Source organism: Dipodomys merriami, unplaced genomic scaffold (genome assembly GCF_024711535.1).
Source record: "Dipodomys merriami isolate MVZ:Mamm:240054 unplaced genomic scaffold, mDipMer1.0.p SCAF_335, whole genome shotgun sequence".
NCBI classification, from domain to species: domain Eukaryota; kingdom Metazoa; phylum Chordata; class Mammalia; order Rodentia; family Heteromyidae; genus Dipodomys; species Dipodomys merriami.
This window is the reverse complement of record NW_027204882.1, coordinates 856,027-864,946: the sequence shown is the minus strand read 5'-3', so window position 1 is coordinate 864,946 and position 8,920 is coordinate 856,027. Positions and strand designations below refer to the sequence as shown.

Below are 8,920 nucleotides of genomic sequence, written 5' to 3'. Positions count from 1 at the left end.
TAATTATATTTAACTGTTTAACTATACTTTATATATTTTCATCAAAGATCATGTCAATAAATTCACAAACATAGCATCGTTATATCTATCTATCTATCTATCTATATATATATATGTGGCATATTACATAGTGGATGCTTTATGGAATATTATACTTTGTAGTTGTCATATTATTTACCAAGGTTGATATTTTCTGTAAACTTAGTAAAAGCCAAAATTGTTCCAGGATACCTTTCTCTATAAAACTGTCAAATAAATATTTAAGTCTAATGAAAAAGATAGTAATATAATTAGTGATTCTTAAGTTTGTACAAAAAAGTTACAAAGTAAAACAAGATACATTAAATATGCTTCTATAAATATGATTGAAAAAAAGTGGGTTCAGTGAGAAGGACCTGGTTTAAGTGTTGACTCACCTGTCAACTTAGTACAGTCATTAAAGGTTGTACCGCTTAACAGCCTCACTTTTCTCATTTGTAAACTAGATGTGCACTTATTGTGAAAAGCAGTTCAAATGTCCGTGCTTGCAACAGAATGCATGAACTGATATGAATGGATGTTACTCTCTTCATTTTTATGGATAATTTAATCTGAAAAAGTGACTATATAATTGTCATACTCACTAACAGGAAATGTGAATTCCTATTGCTCTATGTCTTTACCAATGCTTGAGATTGTCAATTTTTTAATATTAGTTATTCTGGAAAAATATGGTAGTATTTGTGGCTTTTATTTGAACTTCTCTGATTCCTAACAAAATTAAAGATATGTCCTTATATTTTGGCCATTCAGTATGTGAAGTGATTGATCAAGTCTGTCTCTCAGCTATTTTTTGGTGGGTTGTTTCACACGTTGATTGGTATATAATTTATATATATATAGGTGCATATAACTCTACAGACTTGTGCATTTATTAAGTTGTTTTACCCTGTGGCTTGACTTTTCATCAATTAAAAGTGTCTTTTGATAAACAGAAGTTATTTTAACACACTCTAAGGGTTAGTGTATTAGTCAGTATTCTCTAGAGGAACAGAACCAATATCATACACACACAAGTAGTTATATATTGAAATATGAATACTGTTTATTATTATATATAATATAAAGGAGATGATTAGATTGGCTTCCACAGTTGGAAGCTACATAGGCTAGTTTGCCTATCTGCAAACTAGAGAAGCAGAAAATCTGGAAGCTGCTCAGGTCAAGAAACTGAAAGCTTTGGAGCAAGCAGGACCAATGATGCAGTTTTAGTCCACAGTTGAAGACCTGGAAACTCCCTGGAGACTCACTGATGCGAGCTGATGGGAGTCTAGATTAAAAGCTGAAGAAGCTGGCATCTCTGGACAATGTTAGCAACAATGGACACATTTGCTCAGGAGGAATGGAGCCTGAATATGCTGGCTGGCTTCCATTTCCCACTTTTATTCCGTCCCTCAGCTTATTGGCTAGTTTCACCCAGATTCAGAGTAGGTCTGTCCTGCTTAGTTGCTGTCCCACAGGCCAATTTTCTTTAGAAACTCACAGACACATCAGTCCCCTCTACTAATCTCTTCGGCATCTCTCAATCCAATCATGTTTGAAAGTCAAGATTAATGTTTGCAGTCCCTTATTGTTTGTGTGTTCTGTCAAATACATAGACACTCAATTAATTTCAAAGGTACAGATTTTTCTCGACTCTTATTTGTTCTAATAATCTCTCTCTCTCTCTCTCTCTCTCTCTCTCTCTCTCTCTCTCTCTCTCTCTCTCTCTCTCTCTCTCTCTCTCTCTCTCTCTATCTATCTATCTATCTATTTAATCGGTCATGGGGCTTGAATTCTGAGCCTGAGTGCTGTCCCTGTGCTCTTCAGCTCAAGGTTAGTGCACTACCACTTGAACCACAGCATCACTTCCGGTTTTCTGGTGGTTAGTTGGAGATAAGAGTCTCACGGACTTTTCTGCCTGGGCTGGCTTTGAACTGCGGTCCTCAGCTCTCAGCCTCCTGAGTAGCTAGAATTACAGGCATGAGCCATCAGTGCCCAACTCTATCCTCAGGTCTTCAGCTCAAGGCTAGTGCTATACCACTTGAGCCACAGCACCGCTTCTGGCTTTTTCTTCTTATGTGATGCTGAGGAATCAGGGGCCTCGTGCAAGCACTCTACCACTGAGCCATCTTCCCATCCTGATTCTTGTTTTTTAAAGAATCTTTTCACATTTTTCTCCCCCTTCTTCCTTCCTTTTTCTTTCTTTTCTCTCTCTCTTTTTCTCTCTCACACTTAAAATACATACGGCATGATTTTGCTTTGAATTTGGTTGATTTAAAGCTCATTTTTAGGAAAACTAATGTCTTTAAAATGCTGAATTTTCTGGTATTCCAGTTATAAGCATGACATAAATGTTCATTAATGCATGTTAAGTCAACCAACTCAACTTATTTGTCACATATTGTCATTATCTACTATTAAGAATTTTGGCATATATGCTCATGACTGAAGTTGCCCTGCAATTTTGTATTTCCATATTTATGTTTTGATATCATAATTAGTCGAGCTTCACATGTTATGGTGGAGAATTTGTCTACTTTTCTACTTTCGGAAAGGCATGAATTGGAATGCTTGCTAGAATTGAAGGTTTAATATTAAAGATTCAACTTTTCTTAGTCATGATGAGAATGATATAATAATTTTTTTCTTCATATTAAAATTTCAACAAGTTGTAATTTTTTTATCTCTTCCACATCCCATTAAGCTTTAAAAAGTTAAGAAATAAGTATCTATTTATTAGATCTGTATTTTAACATAGTTATTTCTATTTTATGGTTATTAATAATTTGTTTTATTAAAAATTAGTTGGATTCAGGCATATTTTTCTAAATGTGGCACTAAAAAAGATTGAAAATACATTTTACTTGTTTTGAGTTAAGATAAACAGATGTATGTTTTAGGTTATTCAGTGAAAGTGAATTTGACACTTGAAAGAGAACACTTTTAAATTTTCTTCTCTTTATATGACAGAGATATTTACAGATATTGGAGATATTTAGAGGTAAGCACAATTATTGCATTAATTCTGAAATGAAAAATAATTTATTGGTCAAAAAAGAGATAAAGTTTGGGTGCTGTAGCTCACATCTGTAACCGTAGCTACTTGGGAGGCTGACATCAGAGGCTCACAGTTCAAAAGTAGCCCAGGTAGAAATTTGATACAGTCATCATCAATTAATCAGCATAAAGCCAAAAGTAGTTGTTTCAATTAGCAATAATCACGCCTCGGATAAACCTCATTGGCTACGATACTGCCACTGCGCAAAGCTTAAAACCAAAAGTAGTTGTGTGGTTCAAGTGGTAGAGCGCCAACCTTGAGCAAAAAAGCTAAGGAAGAGCAAAAGGCCCTAAGTTCAAGTATTAGTACCAACACACACACACTCATAAAAGTTTTCATTTATTTAGTTTATCATATATGCTAACAAAATATGCTTAAATACATATGTTAGCTGAAATGCAGAGAATTTTATTTATATAAATTTTGAAAACAGAAGAAAACCATTTACATGTTGGTTTGCCATACTGGGATCAATAATCACATTATTATTTCTGGATTTGGGTGTTAACTTCTGGCGATTTGTCATATCTCATGATAAATGCAATCAACACTTACAGGTTGACTGATGAATCTTTGCTCATATCTGATTAAAGATTAACTTCTAAAGTTTCTTCCACATGCAGAAATGAGTGTGCAAATAGGAAATCTTTAAGGATAATCTTATCAGAGATTCATAAAAATCTTACTTTGCAATAAATTCCAGAATTGCAACGAGATGCATTATTTTTTCTTTGGCAGCTTTTAAATAAATTCCTGTTTGTCTTGGTGGTACTGGGGTTTGAATTTAGCCTCACAGTTGTTCAGCTGGTACTCTCCATTTGAACCATACCACCAGCTCAACTTTTGGCTGGTTATTTTGGATAATCTAATCATGAATTTTTCTGTCCTGGTTAGTATTGAGTGTGTATCCTCTGGATCTCTAGGATTACAGGTTGAGTCACTGGTGCCTAGTTAAAACGTTTCTGTCATTGAAAATTTTTTTCAGAATAAATTCACCAGAAAATTAATAAATTTCTATCATATTGGATAATATTCCCTCAAAGCTTATAATGATGGTGAATTCTTTGAGCTGATTTCAGAACCAGTTCATACTTCCACTCTCTGTGGTACTATATATATATATATATATATATATATATATATATATATATATATAATCATGTGTTTAAACATAAACAAGAGCCCTGTGACTGAAAATGAAACAGAAGCCAAATGCTCATCTTGAAATAAAAAGCTGTCCCTGAACATTTGAGAGTTAGAATTATTTCCATGTAAAATAAATGTTTATTGTGGAATAAATACTAATTTAAAAAGAGTAGCATTCAGCCTACTGAATATTGTCAAATTTCACCATTTGTAGGAGCTGGTTAGGACGTATATCAACGAAAGTTTAGTTTTTATTGTTTTTGTCTCAAGAAGAGTATCATCAATCACATTTATTCGAAATATAAATGCATAGAAATAATATAAACATACGCTGGCTATAAGTATTACTTTATTGTGTTCCTTTTCAATTTCTACAGACAAAGAACTCTCTTGTCTGTTCCAAAGGTGAGCTTCTATCATCCATCCTAGGTATGCCACTAGAAGAACAATGAAGTAGGATGCAAAGGAAGGCTCACTTCCTCCCAAGCAGCAGGCCTAGTTATCATCTAGAATTAAGAGAGTTCATGTTACTATAAGAATAGTGAGCCGGGAGCTGGTGGCTCACGCCTGTAATCCCCACAGCCACCATCACCAACAACAAAAATAATAGTAAAGTGACTTGTTGATTTCATTGTAGAACTCTTTCAACACATCCAAATTACATTCCTTCCTGTTTTCCCTAGGCTTGCTTGACTCCTTAAAACGAAGCATGATTTACATTGTCTGCTGCTACGGCAGTGGATTAGGACTTAGGCTGACATAGTGGGATGGAGGACCAACTGTTATAACAAGATTTGAATTTTTGATTATGCTTCTAAATCATTACAGTACCATTTCAAGTACTTCCTGGAGACCCAAACTATCTACTCACAATGGTGCTGGCAAAATTGGTTAACTACTTGTAGAAAACTAAAGCTAGATCTTTATATATCACCCTGCACCAGAATCAACTCCAAATGGATCAAAGACCTCAGAGTTAAAACAGACACTCTGAAAACATTACAGGATGGAATAGGAGAAACCCTAGGTCTCCTTAGCACAAGCCAAAATTTTCTTCATAGAGACCCAGAAACAACGAATCAAAGAAAAGTTGGACAAATGGGATTGCATGAAATTGCAGAGCTTCTGCATGGCAAAGAACATAGCTAGCAAGATCAATAGAAAGCCCACGGATTGGGAGAAGATCTTTACTAGCCATACAACGGACAAGGGTCTCATATCTAAAATATAACTGGAACTCAAAAAATTAAACCCCCAACAACAAATCCTCAAAGAAACAACAGCCCAATAAATAAGTGGACTAAAGACTTAAAGAGAAACTTCTCTGAAGAGGAAAGAAGGATGGCCAATAGATACACGAAGAAATGCTCAACCTTCCTAGCCATAAAAGAAATGCAAATCAAAACAACATTGAGATACCACCTCACCCCAGTTAGAATGGCTATAATCAAAAACTCTAATAAAAACAGATGCTGGAAGGGATGTGGCAGAAGGGAACCTTACTGCATTGTTAGTGGGAGTGTAAACTTGTTCAACCACTTTGGAAAGTAGTATGGAGGCTCCTCAAAAGACTACACATAGAGCTCCCCTATGACCCAGCAATCCCACTTTTGGGCATTTACCCAAAGGATCACAAACAAGACCATACTAAAGCTACCAGCACAACTATGTTTATTGCAGCATTATTTACTATAGCTAAGATATGGAATCAACCCAAATGCCCCTCAGTAGATGAATGGATCAAAAAAATGTGGTATATATACACAATGGAATTCTATGCCTCCATCAGAAAGAATGACATTGCCCCATTTGTTAGGAAATGGAAAAACTTGGAAAAAATTCTATTAAGTGAAGTAAGCCAGGCCCAAAGATACATAGGTCCCATGGTTTCCCTTAATTGCAATAATTAGTATATGTCTGAGACAAGCAGAAAAGGTCAGATAAGTTGATGTTAGGCTAAATGAATCCTTAGATAAGTATTCAAATGTTTTTTCTTTCATGATTGTTTCTAACACATTCATAAGATGATTTCTTTGTTGCTTTGTATGCCCCTCCCCCACGATATAACCCCTGCTTTCACTGAATTTGATGTTGGTATAATTTGTGGAGGGGAAGGGAAAAAACAAATCGTTTAAATAGGGATACAGGTGGACCCATTGCAACAAAATGTCATAAAACAAACTTTACAACTTGGGGTGAGTGGAGGGTGAGGGGGCGATGGGAATGGGAATGGAAGGAAGGGGAAACAGAGGAGGAGGCAACAATGCTTGATAAGAAATGTACTCATTATCTTGCCCATGTAATTGTAACTCCTCTGTACGATATTTTCACAGTAAAAAAAAATTATCTACTCACCATATGCATATCCTCATCCATTTAGGAAAGGAAAAATACCTGGCAAAAATCTCATCGAGGTCTAATTGACTCACAAGGCAAATCTTAACATTATGTAGCAAATATGTTGATGGTTCATAGTTCAAAAAATAAAAAATAATAAGCTATGGCTAATAATTTAGAATATACTACCTATTTTGTCTTTTATATTATGTATTACATTTTATATATTACTATATTATATTTTATATATTAATATTATATTATTTTATATTATCTTTTAATTTATTACCTATGTCACATTCATTGAGTAAAAGAATTCAGATGCAGACATTTGCACAAAATAGCATACCTTTAGATGTGAAGAACATCATAAAAGCCGTCAAGCTAACTTATAATAGAAAACAGTCATTTTGCAAAAAAAAAAAGTGGGGGTGGGGCACAGTGTCAAGCATAGGGGCTTTCGTTCCTTCACCATCCCACACAAAAAAAAAGTGAAAAAAAATAGAAATTTCCTAAAAGTGTATAAATTGTAGCAAGTAATGTTTTTCGTGGGGAAAACGTTATTAAATTCTTTTAGAATCAGAATTTCCACTCAGATGACTGGACCTCCTATGTTTTTATGCCTCATTGGCAAATTTGGCTGAAGGAAAGAAGCTATGTCTTTCTTAATAATCACAAAATAAATAGAGGAGCCATTAGGTGCTTCCTGTTTGGTTCTGTGGATGGATTAATGTCCTCCAATTGGGGATGTTTGCATTCCTGACCCCTCTGCAGGGAAGCAGGAAAGAATCTGAACTCTAATTGCTTGCTGTGCTTGTGGCTTTGATGTGCTGCTCTTCTCACTGTAGCAAAAGTTCAATATGAAGAGGAACAGACCTGAACTCACACCAACCGCAGTAAAAATACCAACCAAGGAACTGACATTTAGCAGTTTTGTTTCTGTGTACATCATTTCTCTAGTAATGTGAATCATGATTTCAACTGTCCTCAAGTGAGGGAGTAAAGCATATAGTAATGTATTTTCTAAAAAAATAGAATGATCAGTTGGGTAGGAAACATATGTCAATAATGGACACGGTGTAATGGAGTTTAGTACTATGAGAAGGCTTTACAATTTTGAACCCCAAATACCCTGTAATCCCAAGATCTCTCACCCTTGGATACTAGGTCTGGTTTTTCCAGAATAATATTTGCCCAAAATCCTGACAAGAAAATCCATTTTCCTTCTAATTCTACACTCTTTTGAGTCTGAACATCATAGGTAGAAAAAATTCAGGGTGAAAGTTCTGACCTCTGACCTCACATTCAGGAGCTCTTGAATTTATTCTAACCTCAGGCTTTAACCTAACCTTCCTTTTCCTTACTGTTTCCCTTGTGATAGAGAAGAGGTAGAAATCCATAAAACACTGCTTGCTTTAATGGGAACTAATCCTGTTAAGTTTTGGCTCATTTCTTTCTCTCTCTCTCTCTCTCTCTCTCTCTCTCTCTCTCTCTCTCTCTCTCTCTCTCTCTCTCTCTCTCTCTCTCTCTCTCCAATAGCTTACTCTTTATGCCGTAACTAAGTAAATAAGAAAAACAGGTTCGATTCTGGAGAAGGATGGAACTCTATAAAAGTGTTGGTACCTACCCTCTACTTTCTCTGCTTTTTATACTCCTTATATACCATATAAACCGCATTAGACTCCAGAATTTTTCCTAGGGGGAAGCCAATTCCTTTTCTCTGGCTTAGAAAGCCTATGCAGAAGTGCTGCGGATTTGAAGGTCGCACAGATGCTTGCTCATGTCGTCTGCCACGAGGCTGTAGTTTAATAGCTGTGGAACACCCTGAGGATCCAGTTGCCTGGCTAGTCATTTTGTAAGGCGTCTACTTCAGATTTCTATGTTAACTTGGGCTCTCTCCTCTTTATAGATCATTTCACTAGAATGAAGTAAGGAAATACATTTTAATTTCCCATCTCTCTGGCAATTTGTTAGCTTCATTTTGCCCTTGCAGACTAATTTCCCTTATTTAGATTTTTATAGATTTTGCTTTTCTTTCCATTAAGTCTTCACCTAAACTTATGCTCAGCATTAAGTTTCAGGAGCTCCCAATATCCTTGTATTTGACAAATGAAGAGAGAACCTCATAGATTTCTTGGCCCAGCCAGAGGAACATGGAGTGTGTCTGAAGTGAGTCAGGAATTGGCAGGCTCTGCATCCCTCCAGAAGACTCCGTGTGCACAAGGCCGTGCAGAGAGGCCCAGGAACCAAGAGCACTATGCTCACGTTATCTAACTCCTATCAGCAAGATACTCTAAACAGTATCTGCCAGAAAGATCACAGTCATTGCCCAAAGATTTCAATGCTCTTGGCACAAGA

General features: G+C 35.9%; 1 non-coding gene across 1 annotated transcript; it reads right to left on the bottom strand.

The window, feature by feature from the left end:
* Positions 1-3,143: 3,143 nt before the first annotated feature.
* On the bottom strand, positions 3,144-3,290 carry LOC138803154 (U4 spliceosomal RNA). The gene has a single exon (XR_011364882.1). It is a non-coding gene; the product is annotated as a U4 spliceosomal RNA (small nuclear RNA).
* Between the last annotated feature and the right edge of the window lie 5,630 nt (positions 3,291-8,920).